This window comes from Ciconia boyciana, chromosome 1, assembly GCF_034638445.1.
Source record: "Ciconia boyciana chromosome 1, ASM3463844v1, whole genome shotgun sequence".
Classification (NCBI taxonomy): Eukaryota; Metazoa; Chordata; class Aves; order Ciconiiformes; family Ciconiidae; genus Ciconia; species Ciconia boyciana.
This window is the reverse complement of record NC_132934.1, coordinates 86,501,766-86,517,537: the sequence shown is the minus strand read 5'-3', so window position 1 is coordinate 86,517,537 and position 15,772 is coordinate 86,501,766. Positions and strand designations below refer to the sequence as shown.

Below are 15,772 nucleotides of genomic sequence, written 5' to 3'. Positions count from 1 at the left end.
GGGAGGGGGATAAGACAAACTAGTTAATGTATGCTTTCTCCCTCCTCAGGTTGAAAGAGCTGGTGCATGAAATCTAGTAAAGCAGCTCTCCGGTCCAGTGAAGCACAGGACAATTGGCAGCACCAGGAAGGTTATCACTGTCTGCATCAGATGACTCTCCTATGTGAGGTCAAAACCCCGCTGGGTTTGTAATGAGGAGGTGGAGGAGGCTGTAAAGTCATTCCCAAAATGGAGCAGTGAGGGCCTTGAGGCAAAAAGGAGCCAATGGAGGGAAGAAAGGAAATGGACTGAAAGATCATAATCAGTGAATTTCTGCATCCTACCCCAAGGCTGTATTCCTCAGAGAACAGGATAGTGCCAGGCAACTAAAGGCACACCAACTGGCTGATTTTGATGCCACGATCAGAAAACTGATAGAGATGGAAAACTTGGGGATACTCCAGTCTGTAATGGGGGAGTCCAGAACATGACTGAGAGCAGATCCCCTTGGGAGTGCCCAGAACTACAAAAGCCAGGGCATATGGTAAAAGTGAATGGCACAAGGAGAACTGTGTGAAGATCCCAGAACAGAAATAAGGGGAGAGATGCAGGGCAGGACAGAGGGAATTGGCAGAGGTTTTTTGGGACCATAGTGGGAATGACTGGGCAGCTGCAAGAAAGGAATGATGGATGTTGGAAGTTCTGGGTTTGAGATGAATGAACTGCTGCAGATCAGACCACAAACGTTGTGAGTAGAGGTGTGTGGTGAAGTGACTGCAGACAGTTCTATATTATGGCTACTGATCTGGTGTTGCAGGGAGTCAAAAAGTGCACTGCAAATTCTGAGAAACTAGTTCCCCTCTGGCAGACAGTTCTTTTCATTTTTCTGTCATGCTTATTATCAGAATGGTAAGTAGTCTGCTGGCATCTGTTTTTCATGGCTGTCACATGCATTACACAGCAAGGCACTCTCCCTCTTGGCTTTCTCATGCAGAATTCACAGCTTCTAAGGTCATCAGTACATAGAAAACTTAGAAAGAGGGGTGAAAAAGAGCAAAAACCTGTCCAGCGTTTCAAAATGTGGCTGTTTTTCACCACTACTATTGGATCCTGAAAACGAAAATATCTTGGTTCTTTTAACAGCAGATACCAGCAGTCAGGTGATATCATCCCATGCAAGAGATGAAGATAATGTCCTTATCCCAGAGGTTTCATCTATCTCACCATGACACAGTAACAAGAAATTAAAAGCTCCTGAGCTGGGAATGATGGTGACAATAGCTGATGATTATTTAAAAAAACAGTGTGAACTGGATTTCCACTGGAGCATGGGCTGTATTGCCACTTTCTCTTCTCATTCACTGTTTGTGCCATTTCTGTTTTCATCTGCTCTTGTCTTGATTGCTGTTAATTATTTAAAATAATAGCATTATTATTAATGCTATTATTAAGCATATGCAAGTTATGCATATGCAAGTTACATACAGTGTGAATTTTGGAAAAGGAAATAAGACTGTCTACACAGCTTCAGACTTGGGTCTGCCTCTTATAGTGGTAACAACTTGGGAAGTTATATAGCATTTATAATATGTGCTGAAGAAAAGTAGTTTGGAGGTTATGGAAGATGCTAAGTCAAAAGTGACTTGGGGACTTAGAAATACGTTCAAAAGATATTCAGATAATTGGACTTGGGACTTTACATGCTTAAGGCAGATGGTGGGCTGTAGGGCCCTTAGCCATCTCACTGAAATTTAGATGCTTATTTAGTTGTTCAAATGTGTATTAAACCTAGTCTTCTTTAACAGCAAGAGAGTCACCTCCAGGAGGCAATCCTTCCCAACCAGCTCAAACAGCTGTAGTAGGATAGGATAAATTACTTTATACGCTAATTCAGACTTAACTAATTTTTAAATATCTAGATTTAAGTGAGATAAGCACCCCTGCTTGTAATTTTGAAGGAAGTGAATTCAGATAAAACAGTAAGTTCACAGCTGGGAGCTCTTAAATCAGACTACTCCACTGCCAGGCCCCTTCTTTTAAATGCATGAAGAACCTGATGCCTTCAGCAGCAGCAGAGGAGTCAGCGTAGCATAGGGAGAAGAAGCTTTAACTGTTGAAGCACTGTTCTGTCTGGCCTGTCAAGCCTCACATCATTTATCCAAATATCTTTATGGCAATCATCAACCACCTCCCTATGCATTCAATAAATGTTGGAATCTCCTTTACAATGGTCTTCTTATGTTTGTTTTAAAGCAATCTTATGGTTTTTTTTCTATTTTACTTCAAGCTACCCTGGCCAAATTTAGACACAAGATAAAACATAAATGACTTCAAAAGAGTTTCAGCTTCTTATTAGTTCAGGAAGTCACAGTTGTTAAACAAATTCTTAAGAAAATTAATAAACCAGCTTTAAGATTATAAGAAACACAACGTGGGAAATTTTGTTTGCCTTCTGGTCTCTGAATATGCTTGCTTAATATTTTCAGGGTTCTTTTGTTAGTAAAGAAATCTAGCAAGTAACTTTTTAAAAAGCTGGCAAAATTCAGGCACTCAGTCCAATATGCACTGTAAGCTTCGAAGGTCTTTCTGCAGAAAGCATTGTAGTGCTTGTACAATGCAAGTTATTTTCATTTCCCATGGAATCTGCATATATCCATCCCTCTGTTTTTTCTTCAGATTTTATGATATAGATATTAATGTTTTTCTTCATTTGTGAAGTGATCTAATGCCTATGTGGGAAAAGATACAATTTCATTATTTTTTAATTAAATTAATAAATATAATTAGTCATTATTGATTAATAAATTAATATATAGCATTATGGCAATAATGCTATATATATAAGGCCTCCAAATGGTTGGAGGCTACATATGCCCAGGGTTCTTACAAATGAGAATGTGAGGCAACTCTCCATGAGCTTATCGAAAGTACAGAGAAGAGGAATGGTATAGCTACCATGGGAATGCAAAAGTCATTAGGTGCATTGTCAGGACCTTGAATCCCTTTCTCCCCAGGCAAAACATCAGTGACATTGTTCTGACACATCTTTATGAATGGGCAATTATACAAGGTTCTGTCTTAATTTCTCTTGAACCTGTTCCAGAGTTGACCACATGATGTAACTATTCATTAGATAAGGTACACAAATCACTGCTGCAGTCTCCTTCCAGGCTGTAATTTGGTTTGGGGTAAACGAGGGCAGTACAATGATAAGATGGGGATCCAAGATAATTAGGTAGTTTGTAAGAAAGTCTGTGATAGTTCACTGCTGTCAAAGGTGTTACTATGAACTGCCCCTGAAGCTGCACAATCTGTCATGCAATATATTTCAGTCACTCTTACTAGCAAGGAAGAATATTTAATATTAAAAGAACTAAATAAATAATCCTGTGTTTAAACAATTAAATATGATTATTAAGAAAATGAGTCTTATTTCATTCTTATTATTCTAATTGTGTTTTCAAAATAGCCATGGAACACTGTATGTTAACCTCAGTGACTTTCACTTCTGAATTTCCCATGGGATAGATATCATTCCAGTTTCTCTCTGTTGAGAGAAGTTTTGCTCTTCCAGTCTCACTGTTTCTTCCTTTGGTATTTATAAGCCTGGGCTTGCAATACTGACTTGCTGTAAAGGAATAGGCAGATGTAAGAGATTGCACTGCCCCTTTAAATGTAACTGTATTTGGATTTTAAAAAGAATTCAGTGGCAAAATAGCAATGGATTCATTTGGAGCCAAGATTTTGCTTAAGTAGTATCTGCACGTGTCCTAGTTAAGTGGGATTATTACAAATAGTCTTCAAGGTGTCTGACGTAGGTAGTTACGCAGTAGTCTAGGAGTTTGAGAGTGCTTTTTTTTTTTGCTTTCAGTTTGCTGAAACAAAACCAGTCTACCCAAAATTGAATGTTTCAATGTTATTTCTTAGTAAATTATTTGAATTGTGTAAACAGAGTTGTCTGGACAGGGAGAGAGAAGTATTTGTGTCCCACTGTGAAACATTTGGACTGAGAGGACTGCGTCGCAGGACAGACTGGGCAAGTAATGGCTGCAGCTGCAAAGATATGATCTTAGATGCTTTGCATTATCTACATCTTCTGTAATGTGCTTGACCTTCTCTTTATCTATTGGATAAAGCTATTTTAAACCTGGGGCCCTCCCTTTTACAGATATTCCTTCCAAAATGGGAATACATCGATACTGCCAACAAATGACATTTCCTGTTTATAATGCAAGTTAACATGTTCTGAAAGTGTAGTTGTGGCAGAAGTACTCTCTAGTACTATAATACTGTCATGCTTTCTCAGAATTGCAACAGAGGGCAGAAGTTGCCAGAATGTACATTCTTCCCATAATACTCTTGATAATGTGGTGCCCAATCTGTAATCTGATCTGTATGTTTTGGAATGTGAACCGTGCCCACCACTGCAGCACCTGAGCTCAGCTTCATATTGAGTTCCTTTGTGTGTGTCTTGTAGTCTAGCCCTGGGAAACAAATAGCAGAAGTTGTTTTGAAGATTTTTTTGTTGTTGTTGTTCCTTCTTTCCAAAGATAGCAGATTCACAAGTGCTTTTGTGAAGATGAACCCCAAAGGTGGGGAAGTTCAAATGCCTTACGTTAGTAGCTTATGTGACTGCCTTCTGAGCTTCTTTTCATGTGAAATGACATAGTTAAAAGGTCTATTCTTAGGGTTTTCTCCCCATGACTTCCTAGTCATGGCTTGGAATGTTTGTTGTTTCTACATAACATAATAAATATGCTATTAATATAAAAAATATTTTATATCATTTTATACAAAAGGATAATATTACACAGAGCATAAGCATAGGCAATATTAAAGAACTGACACAAAAGATAAAAATGGTAGAAATTATATTTGCTTCCTGGTAGTGAGAAGTATTCTTAAAATTGCAAAATGATCTTTTATTAGCCCTATAGCAAGTTACTCCTGGTTTTTAAAGTTGTTTGTTCATTTGGGTAAGGTTTCAATGTCTATCACTCTCCTAGGGTAGATAGCTGTGGAAAAACTCTGACCATTCAAATTATTTAGTATTAAATTATCTTATAATTTATTATCAGATTATAATTTCTCTATTTATTGTTTAAAAATTTATTTCCCACAGGTAATGCAAAAAAGCAACAGTAGCTGAATGACTGCCCCAATTCATAGAGTCATCACCCAGATATCTTTGTGAAACACTCACTGTATGGCAGCACATGAACTGAAAATGCAGCTAAGAGTTTGTGTTCATCATACCATGGCAAAGAAATCAGTACAGGTAGTTTCAGACATAGCTGCAGTAGCTGAACGAACTACCAGTTCAGATAAGAAGTTTAGTAATACAATTTAAATTTATATTGTCAGTATTGTTGATTCCAATTTTTTTAAAATAATAAGTAACTATCAGTCCTCAACTTCTCCTAGACAATGATGTACCCTTTTCAAAGTACTTTTAACTGAAAATGTTATGGAGCTAAAAGTGTCCATGAAATAGTTGCAGACCTGCAGAGCACTCATGGGTCTGCAAATCAGCAGTGAACTGTGGAAATGAGCTGGCAAAATAATTCCTAAAGGTTTTATAAGCATTAGTGTATCAATTACATGTACATGCTTCCCATACTCCAAGTTCTGATTACATTATTTCTGAAAAAGAAACAAGTATCAGAGTTTTGTTACTGGATGGTGGAAATGAAAATGTCTCAAACTGTTGGGAAAAGGAAATTTCCAAATGGGGAAAGATTAAAAACACTACATAGCCTAAAGAAGAAAAGAGCAAGAGGTGACATTACACTTTTCAAAGACTGGAACCAAAACACTAAACTCATGGTCGGGTAATAGAAATAATCAGTTTTCAGATAAAATTTGTATATGGCATCACATGAAAATAGATTGGGAGTCAATATTTATAGTTGACTTCAGAAGGAACTTAAGAGGTAGAGAAGGCTTTAATACATAGCAATTTTTCTTGGCAATCCCACATACAGGAGAAGCCAAATGGAATAAATGTATTTGGTTAGCATTTCTTTTTCAGTAAACTTGGTGACTCCAAAGGGCAAATTACGGAAAAATGCCGTGGGTGCACAGGGGATGTTCAGGTGGAAAAATACTTTGTGGTCTTTTCCCCAGGGTTTGGATGAAGGTCACCCAGATACAGTGTTCTTATAGCAGTTCTAGAAACGTGACCTCTGATCTTACAAGCTTAAAATCAGAAGATGGGCAAAGACTTGGGCCCTAATGCTGGTTACTCTGCTGTATTAATGGGAAATCATCTACTTAAGAGCTTTAGATGATCTGATTTAGTACTTGTGAAGGTCCCACTCTAAGTGAGAGATTACACTGGATACCTCAAGAGATCTCTTCCCAAAAAATGTGATGCTACCTTTTTTTTTTTTTTGGAGAATGATGGCCTTGAACCTCCAGCAACTTGACTCTGAAATCACGAGGAGCAGATGGGAAATTGCTTCTTCCTAACTATAAATGCAAAGATCATCCATGTTCCCAGAGATACCAGATTAAGAAGCAGAATGGTTCATAGGGGACTCATGTGCAGAGAACGTTAAAGGGTCTTTGTTGAAGCAGGTTTATCCTGCAGTCTGTAGTGGTGAGATACCCGAGCTAGCTCTAAATTAGCTAGCTTGGTTGGTGACAGTAGTATCAGTTTACACTGAATTCTGAGCTGCTGTGGCAGCTTTGTGGCAGGTTCTCATCCAAAATCCTTTAGCTAATACACAGAGATACCATGGTGACTACAGTGTGGTTGTACCCTTGGTGTGTATGTATTCCAAATAGGGCAAGGTTAAAATTATTTGGTAGAGGGTACATCTTGGGAAGACAGTTGTTTTCCAGGTGTTATGAAAGGCAAATTATTCTTTTTTTTCCCTGCAAATTGAGATCTTGCAAGTTTATTTTAGCAAAATTCAAATCCTCCAAACCTCACAAATTTCAGTTCAGAAAATAATTTAAAAATTGATACTACAAACTGAATTTTGTCTTGTTTCCTAAGGTCAGCCTTTAAAAATTATTTTTCAGCAGAAATAAGAGATGCAGCTTTAGCTCTTTGCTACTTGTAAGTACAATTTGTTCATTTAGTTGTAACAACTCATTACTATATCACAAATTGAAGTGTGTTTGTAAGCGGTATTCAGGTCTCAGCAAGTGCTGAAAATACAAATGGAGCAGGTTCACACAAAAAACCCTGAAGGACAACAGAGTCACATTTATTGGATAGTTGTTCACCTCCAGTATCTGCTTTGGCTAATGATTGAAGAAGATGACAGTGATGTAATTTTGATGGCTGTACAGCTCTAGCATGCACTAACATCGGTGAACAGGTAATGATCAGATACAGGAAGTTCATATGTTAATTAACAAAATATAAATTTTGAAGAGTTGTCAAATTGTAGTTCTTAAAAGCACTTCTATAGATTCATAGCCTTTAAAAAAGGCTGTACTCTCTCCTTGCTCAAAGCAGTGCCAACATCAAAACTAGATCAGCTTGCTCAGAGTCTTGTTCAACTGAGTTTTGAAAAGCTCAAAGAATGAACATTTCACAGCCTCTCTTGACCTATTCCACTGCTGAACCATCCTCACTGCGGTGTTTGAAAGTTGTTGCTTTTTGTCCTTGGTACCTCTGAGAAGAGTCTGGCTCTATCTTTATGACCCCGTTTAAGGTAGTTAGACACTGCAATTAGACCTATGCCTTCCCCTCCCCTCCCCCCCTCAGCTATCTCCATGATAAACAAACCCAGCTCCCTCAGTCTCTCCTTGAACAGTGTTGTCCGTCTTAGTGGCCCTGTTTGACATGCTCCGGTTTGCCAGTATCTCTTCTGCACTGGGGGGCCCCCGACCTAGACGCAGTCTCTTATATGCAGTGTAACTCCTCTGAAATGGGAGAGAATAATAATTTCTCTTGACGTACTGCCTACGGTATTGTTAATGCAGTCTAGCATGTGGTTGACCTTCCTTGCTGCAAGGGCACACTGCTGGCTTATGTTCAACTTGCAGACTGTTTTCTGCAGAGATGCTCCCCAGCCAATCTTCCCCTAGTCTGTACTGACATGTAGAGATTTTTCTATCCCAGACCTAGGATTGTGTATTTGTCTCTGTTGAACTCCATGAGCTTCCTGTTGGCCTGTTACTTCATTTTATCAAGTAGTCTCTGAATGGCAGCACTGCCCTCCAGCATAGCAACCACTCCCCACACTTTAGTGGCATCATCTGCAAACTTACCGAAGGCGCCCTTCGTCCTTTGAATATATTTGTCATACCATTAACAATGTGAACGAACTTTCATCAATCCAGTAGAGGGCAGTCAGTCTCTGCTAATTAACATAGGGCACAGAGGAATGTCAAAGCTTACATGCCACCCCTAACCAGCTCCTGCTGCGTTTCATACATAGGTAGGTTAAAAACTAGGACACCCACTATGGAGACCGTTGGGAATAACTAAAATAAAATATGCATTTATGTTTGTTATTCAATTGTTGGGCACTACATTGAGCCTTGAGCTTGTATTTAGTGATAGTGGATGTACAGTGACCACACCTCCATATTGGGACATGAGGACTGAATCAGAGAGAAGTGAGGTTACTACTGAGTCATCTCCTAATGCCTTATGATATCAATTTTGTGGTGCTTTGTTAAGTTGTGATCTTTGTGTCACATTACTTATACTCCCTTCAGTAGCAGGGCTGATATTTTTGTTGCTCACTCAAGGAAAAAGTTTTGGATCATCTAAACCACAGAAGAAAGAAATCCTTGGTTAAGATGTAGTTTAAGGAAGACTTAAACATATTTAATTGTTTGGTCCATGGCCACTGACAGTAAGAGGCCATCAGGGAGGCCTCTGCCTGGAAAATGTCATTAATCATATTTGTAAAGGGAAAGGTAACTTTTTATTTCAAGTTCTATTCTCAGAAACCCTCATAAAGATAGAACGCTTGCTCTAATAGTTTGTTTTCTAAATGTCTGTCCTATTCAGAGTTATGTAAGTCAATGGAACTTCTTTCCCCTTAAGAGCCTAGTTAGTAGTCACTGCAAACATATGCTTCATATGCTTCAGGAGACTCTTAACAATAGAAAAATGCAACTGTTCCTGGCAAAATAAAAAAAAAAAAGAAAGACTTGGAGACAACAGGTTCATAACTTTGGCTCAGCCCAGGCAGTGCCTGGAGTGTGTATAACTGCCTGAAGACCTGACTTCTCAGAATAACTTTTGTTCTGTACTCAGCTTTTAATCAGTGCAGGTCTGTTTTAGGGAACAGCTTTCCAGTATATTCAACATTCTCACAGGGGGGAAGAGAGGGTAATGTTTAATTTTGATCATTCATCGTGTTCTTAATTACGTGGTTGTAATGACAAACCTGTTTCTGCTACGGAGTAAAACTTCTCTCAATTTCTTGGTGGGGATGGGGGGAACAAATTCCCAATGCAAATACAGCTCTTGTAGCTCTTTGGGTGTCATGATATATCAGACTCAAAATTCATTAGCTAATGAAGTCTAATTGGATAACATGAATGTGAAGAAAACCTCAACATATTACAAAAAGTGCAAAAGAATGATAATGAAATGAAACTCTCTGATCCAGCACAGTGTTATGGCAGGCACAAAAAGAAGAATTCTGCATTATTAAATAGGGTGAAAACAACAGAACCTGAGGAAAACAAAAAATCCAAACAACAAAAAAATCTCAACCACCACCTTTTCCAGCAGAAATAAAGGGGAAAATAACTAATTGCTAATAAGTAACTAAATTTACAAATAAATTATTTTCATTTTAGTAGTTACTTTAATAAATGCATTAAATAGAAAACAACCAGTTCCATTTTACAGGAGATTTGTAATTTCCTTTCTCAGTGCTGTTAAAATTTCATTTAAAGTTTAGTTCACTGCCTTCTCCCTGAATCAGTTCCACTTTGCATACAGTACTCTTCAGTTTCTACCATAAAATTTTCCATGAGATGTATAACAGTCCTTTTCCCAGAAGCTCAAGACAATGAGTGCTACAGCCTTTTAGTATTTTTCTTAACTATTGTAATACCATACTTCCACAGAAAGAACAGGATTACTCACACAGTAACACAGTAACCTGAACCTTCCCTGGGTTAGCTAACCAAAGATGACTAATAGAAAAATACTTCCTCTGTCCTTTGGGCAAGTCCTTTGATGAATATCCTTCTTCAGGATAACCTGCTTGATAGGAACATTTCCAGCTTCTCTGCTCTTTTTCAGAGGGGACCTTTTTAAATTCCATCTGCTTGGGATCAAGCTCTGATATATTCACCTAATCAAAGGCCTTCCAATGGTTAATGCAATAATTCTCTACCAGGAAAATTCTGTAAGTAGCTCTTCAGACACTATAAGTGGACTCTAACATTTTTCAGTGATTATTTCTTTTCTGTTGTTGAAAGCAACAAGTTCATGTAAGCAGAGATATTTGTTTCTACTTTAATACCACTTCTAGGAACAGTGAGTTGATGAAGTTAATTTTGCAGAACAACTGGTCAGATCTGGCCTCTTCCCATGATCTCTTGCTACGGCCAAAACTTTCAGAACAGGTCAAGACTTCACTGGGACAATTTTCAATACTGCAATTTGAAGAGTAATAAGTGCAGAGGTATTTACAGGACCTCTGAAATTGTGAGGGAAATGTTAGGAAGCAGCAAGCACTGGCTGCACCTGAAGGGTAAGCTGAGCATGACTTCACACCAGACAGTGCAGGAGCCTCACCAGCTAGGGTACAGCCCCACACTACCTGAGCAAGGTGAGTATGCAGACCTGGAGATGGTAGCTGGGTTCAAGCAAGAGCCTAGGTTGTCAGGCAATTTTGTGGTGATGAGGCAGGTCTCAGATCAAGCTAGGGAGTTAATCCATTGATCAGAATGATGTCCAGTGATGGTAACCAAGGTCCACTTATCACTAGACAGGTCCATGTTGACAAGGCAAGTTTGAAGTCAAGCTAGAAGTCAGTCAGCAGGTCACGGTCCAGATCATTGGAGCCCATGGCCAAACAGAAGCACAGCTGTAGCTGAGCTAAAAATTTATGCTCCTACAAAATAGCTCAGGCAGGAACTGAAGGCCCAAGATTGATCTTAAATGGGGCTCCTATGCTCATGGGCAGGGCGTATGTGTATATATGTGTGTGTGTGTTTGTTTGTGAAGGCCCTGGGTTAGACTGGTCAGGGCCATCAAAGCCCATTAAGTGCATTCAAGAATGTAACAATAGTGTCCCCTCCCAGCAACATGTGTCTTCACACCTTACAGGGATCTGGGGTCAGAAAGGACTGTTTGTAGAGTGATTTAATTGTTGTGGGTTTTCATAAGATTATTTCAGGGGACACAGAGCCGAGGACATGGTACTAGGAAAAAGAGAAGGCATGGGAGACTTGGGGCTGGGTAGCAGAGCTCAGGCTGCCTATGAGGTCCCTAAAGGCTGGATGGGCTTGAGAAGCAAGGGGGGACGAGGAGGGCAGAAATTCACTCTATCCATGACAAGCTTTGGGGGTGGGGTGGGGTGGGGCAGGGCGGGGCAGGGTGGGGCGGGGCAGTGCAGGGCAGGGCAGGGGAAAGGGTCCAAACTACCCCTAGGAAACCTGGCAGGCTGGACAGGCTTTGAGGTGATGAATGTGTGGGTGGAGACCCCAGGTGAGGCTGGTCAGGGCCATTAAAGCCTTTTAGTACACTCAGGGATCTGACCAAGGTGGGAGAGGGGAATAAAAAGAAGTAAAATATTTTGACTCTGCTCTGGGATTTCACAAGTTACAGATGTTTGTAGCATGCCCTGTAATCTGTGATGTATAGCTGAATGGCTCTACCAAGCCATCAGCAAACAATGTTCTTAAAGACAAACATTTAACAGGGCCCAGATTTCCCATGTTAGCCAGGACCAAAGCTGAACCCTTGTCATCAGCAGTTACCTTCAAAATTTTCCCTCTTCCACCAAACATATATTCAGGAGCTCCCTAATGGACAACAGCATAACTCAGAGCTGTATGTTCCAAGTACTCAGTGGTGTCACCTGTTGTCACACAAATAAACCAGTCACAATCCGTTTGATTTCCTGTCTGCTATCCTGACATAGTAGCACAATTACTACAGGCTAAGACTCAAAAAACTCAAAGTCAAATCAGGATGGAGTAATTTTTCAGAGGTTTCTGAGAATCTTTAAGGCCTGATGCCAGCTATGAAACTGAGAGTCAGCATACTCACACCTGGTCTTAATTCAACACTATAAGGCATGAACACCAAGCAGCTGTCACACTAACTTCTTCTTTTTTCCAAACTGCAAAAATGTTGCTAGCCACAGATTTGGAGGTTAACATTCCCATGGATGCATCCCAGATACATACTTTCACCCTTCTGTGTATCTTTAGGAGCAAGGAGAGCTTCTACTAAAAAAGCAGGGTCTACCAATTCCAAGACTCAGTTACTGAATTAAAGACAGTTACTGAATTAAAGACTTAGGTATTCTTATGGCACTCCTGACCACAAGGTAAAACTAATTAGTGAGGTGCTCTTTTTTGATAATGCTTTCTCCCACTGTGTTACAGGCTGGTTTAGAGATTCCTAGTAACACCCTTGGGCTATCTTAAAATCCCAGACCTCCTTTGAGGAAATCCACATGAGAAGGTTCTCATGGCTTGATTTCAAGATCTTATAGCTTCAAATCATACTGTCACAATTTTTATGTTAGTCTACAGTCCAGGTGAGGTTCCAAGTCTTTTTCCACTTTTTCTACATTACCTATTTTTATGTTAGGATCCACTACCAGTTCCCTATGTGCAGGTCTAGAATATCTGTTTCATGTTCACTCATTCCATCTTTTCCAAAGGAATATGCTTCCGCTTTTATTAAGTACATGAGTCCCTGAGACACTCTCCCTCCACAGGAGGCTGGGGGATTGGTTTCTTACCTAAACCAACGGTAAGATTCCCAACTCACCAACAGAAAGCTTTCTGACTTAAGATAATAGCTCAATTCACAACAGTAGGAAAACATCCAGGACACTTGCCCAGGCTTCCCCAGTGAGGTAGAATCCTACTGACCCACTCATTCAAGGTTACTTATGAATCAGGAAGTTTCTTGGTGATCCTGTTTCATTAAGAGCTCTCCTTTAAGTTGCCAATATAGCTGCACTCACCAGAGGTCTTCGGTTCTTGCTATTGTCTCTTTTGGCTTTTCCTGGAAATACTACAAAGTCTGCTGCAAATGTTAGTGGGGTCAGTTTTATGAAGTCTAGTGATCTTTGTGCTGCTGCACCAGGATTTTCTGCAACAGTCAGTGGAACTATTGCTGATCCCTCATCCAACTCACCAGGACCTTGGGAATGCATCTTTCAAAAGAGTCTGTGCCTCTGCTGCCATTCTCCACCAGAAGTAGTTGGCCTTGCTTCTGCTACTCCAAGTCAAGAAGTGGAGACCCACTCCACTTTAAGTCTCTTCTTAACCAGGCTTACTACACACACACTTTCACACACAACAAACACACACTATTAATTAAGATAATTCAGTGTAATGTTTTATTTAAAACAAGCTTGCCTCCAGCCTTTTGCACTCCTTCAGGCCAGGAGATGGATTCACAGAATTACACATCAGGATAAGTTGCATAATATAGAATAGATCCTTAAAGGACACCAATGCCCTGATATAGTTTATAATGCATTGTTAAGTTACTCCTATTTCTGAGTTATCTGTGATTTACTGGTGGTTAAGTAATTCTTATTTACACAGGTGATTAAACCATAGAACCATAGAATCATAGAATCATAGAATGGTTTGGGTTGGAAGGGACCTTAAAGATCATCTAGTTCCAGCCCCCCCTACCATGGGCAGGGACACCTTCCACTAGACCAGGTTGCTCAAAGCCCCATCCAACCTGGGGTTGAACACTTCCAGGGATGGGGCATCCACAACTTCTCTGGGCAACCTGTTCCAGTGCCTCACCACCCTCATATTGAAGAATTTCTTCCTTATATCTAATCTAAATCTACCCTCTTTCAGTTGAAAGCCATTACCCCTTGTCCTATCACTACATGCCCTTGTAAAAAAATCCCTCTCCAGCTTTCTTGTAGGCCCCCTTCAGGTACTGGAAGGCTGCTATAAGATCTCCCCAGAGCCTTCTCTTCTCCAGGCTGAACAACCCCAACTTTCTCAGCCTGTCTTCATAGAAGAGGTGTTCCAGCCCTCTGATCATCTTCATGGCCCTCCTCTGGATCTTGTGAAGATAAGAGTTTCTCAAGACTGGTGGAGATAACACTACTAGTATGCTTCTTCTGGAATATCTAGTTATTTTCCTCTGGTACTTAGTTTTTGTTTTTGATATATATCACCTCAGTTGTGTGATATGAAACTGTACATAATACCGTGCATACAATCATCCACAACTTTGTTTTCCTATGCTACACAAGTATGATACTATAACTTGAACAACTGGAAATATCACAGTCCAACAGGATTCCCTAACATATCTTTAATACATTAAGCAGTTGTTGGCTAGTAATTATTACAAGCTTCTCAGATGGAAGTTTATCCATTATACAAATGGAGAAACTACATCACTGCTTACTGCTGACTTGGCGAGTTCTTGACTCTCTGTTCTGTGTTCTGTCTGTACGCAGAAACTGGGTTTTTTTCATTGCTTTTTCCTGTACTTCTGCTTCTCTCATTCTTTTCTCTCACAACTCACATCTTTAGAGCTTTTATTAGATGCTGCAATTTCAAACAAAGAATCGCAGTACAACCAGAAATTTACATGGGCAATGTTGAAAGACTGAAGTCTGGTTGTAGGCTGCACTTCCACTCTTGCTCTTAAGATGGTAGCCTAAACTTGGGTATGGAACTCATGCACTTTGTTTTTGCTGTTGCTGAAATGACAGAATTTCTCTTGTGATTTCTGAACTGGGAGTTTTTTAAGAGCAAATTTTTACAAGAGGTAAGGTGAAAGTTTTTTGTAAAGTGGAGCAAAAAATAGAAAATGCCATTTTATTGTTAAGGTTTGAACATACATGTGATTCAGAAAGAATATATGGAACAAGACAGGGATAAATATGCAGTGGAATAATAAGAGCTTCTGAAATGGCCTGGCAGCCTGTGGCTCTGATGCTGTCCCTAAGACCGCAAAACAGGCAAATCTTTGTGCTGAAATTTGTCCAAGCAGAAGGGTTGGGGCAATACTTATCTCTGACATAAACAACTTGGATTGGCTATAGGCTAGCCAAGAAAACTTGGCTACTCAATGGCTGTACAGTGCTCTGAAGATATGTTAAGCATCTAATTATGCTACTTTATTTGTCTACCAGATGCTTAACATGGATTTGTGGGACAAATTTGAAAGGCAAATGTAGAAGACAATTTCAATTCATTATAATAATATTCATTATAATAAATAAGTTGACTTCCCTTTCTTTCCTTTCTCTTCAAAAGCCACTTTGTGTAAGTTTTCCTGATACCATTCATTACATACTTTTCTGTGCTTAACAGAAACCTTTAAAATCTTTTCAGAAGATAAAAATGGGGGACTTCTACCATGTGCAGCTAATATTGTTTCTCCTTTAGGTTCAACAGGCTTCCTTAATTTTACAATGCCTTTTATCTTCTCCATTTCCTGCTAATCACCATTCACATTCTCATGAATTTTGTGAAAGACTAGGATTACACTTATATCTTTGGAGTAACTTTAAAATATCACCCAGCTCTTGCAATTTCCCCCCTCTAAAGAAACCATAAGAGAAAAACAGAGAAAGAGAAAAAAGAACATGCACTCCCATCCTGATTTATCACCAGTTAAGCACATTGG

General features: G+C 39.5%; 1 protein-coding gene across 13 annotated transcripts in view; it reads left to right on the top strand.

Annotated features, from left to right (window-relative positions):
- Positions 1-4,712, top strand: part of KEL (Kell metallo-endopeptidase (Kell blood group)) — a 36,943-nt gene extending 32,231 nt beyond the window's left edge. For 2 of the 13 annotated variants that reach the window (XR_012045139.1, XR_012045140.1), the window contains exon 20: positions 50-4,705. The gene's annotated coding sequence lies outside the window, so the exon portion shown is untranslated. Of the gene's footprint in view, positions 1-49 lie in introns of all 13 variants that reach the window. The other 11 variants (XR_012045130.1, XR_012045128.1, XR_012045132.1 and 8 more) reach the window with 11 other exon arrangements.
- The last annotated feature ends 11,060 nt before the right edge of the window (positions 4,713-15,772 follow it).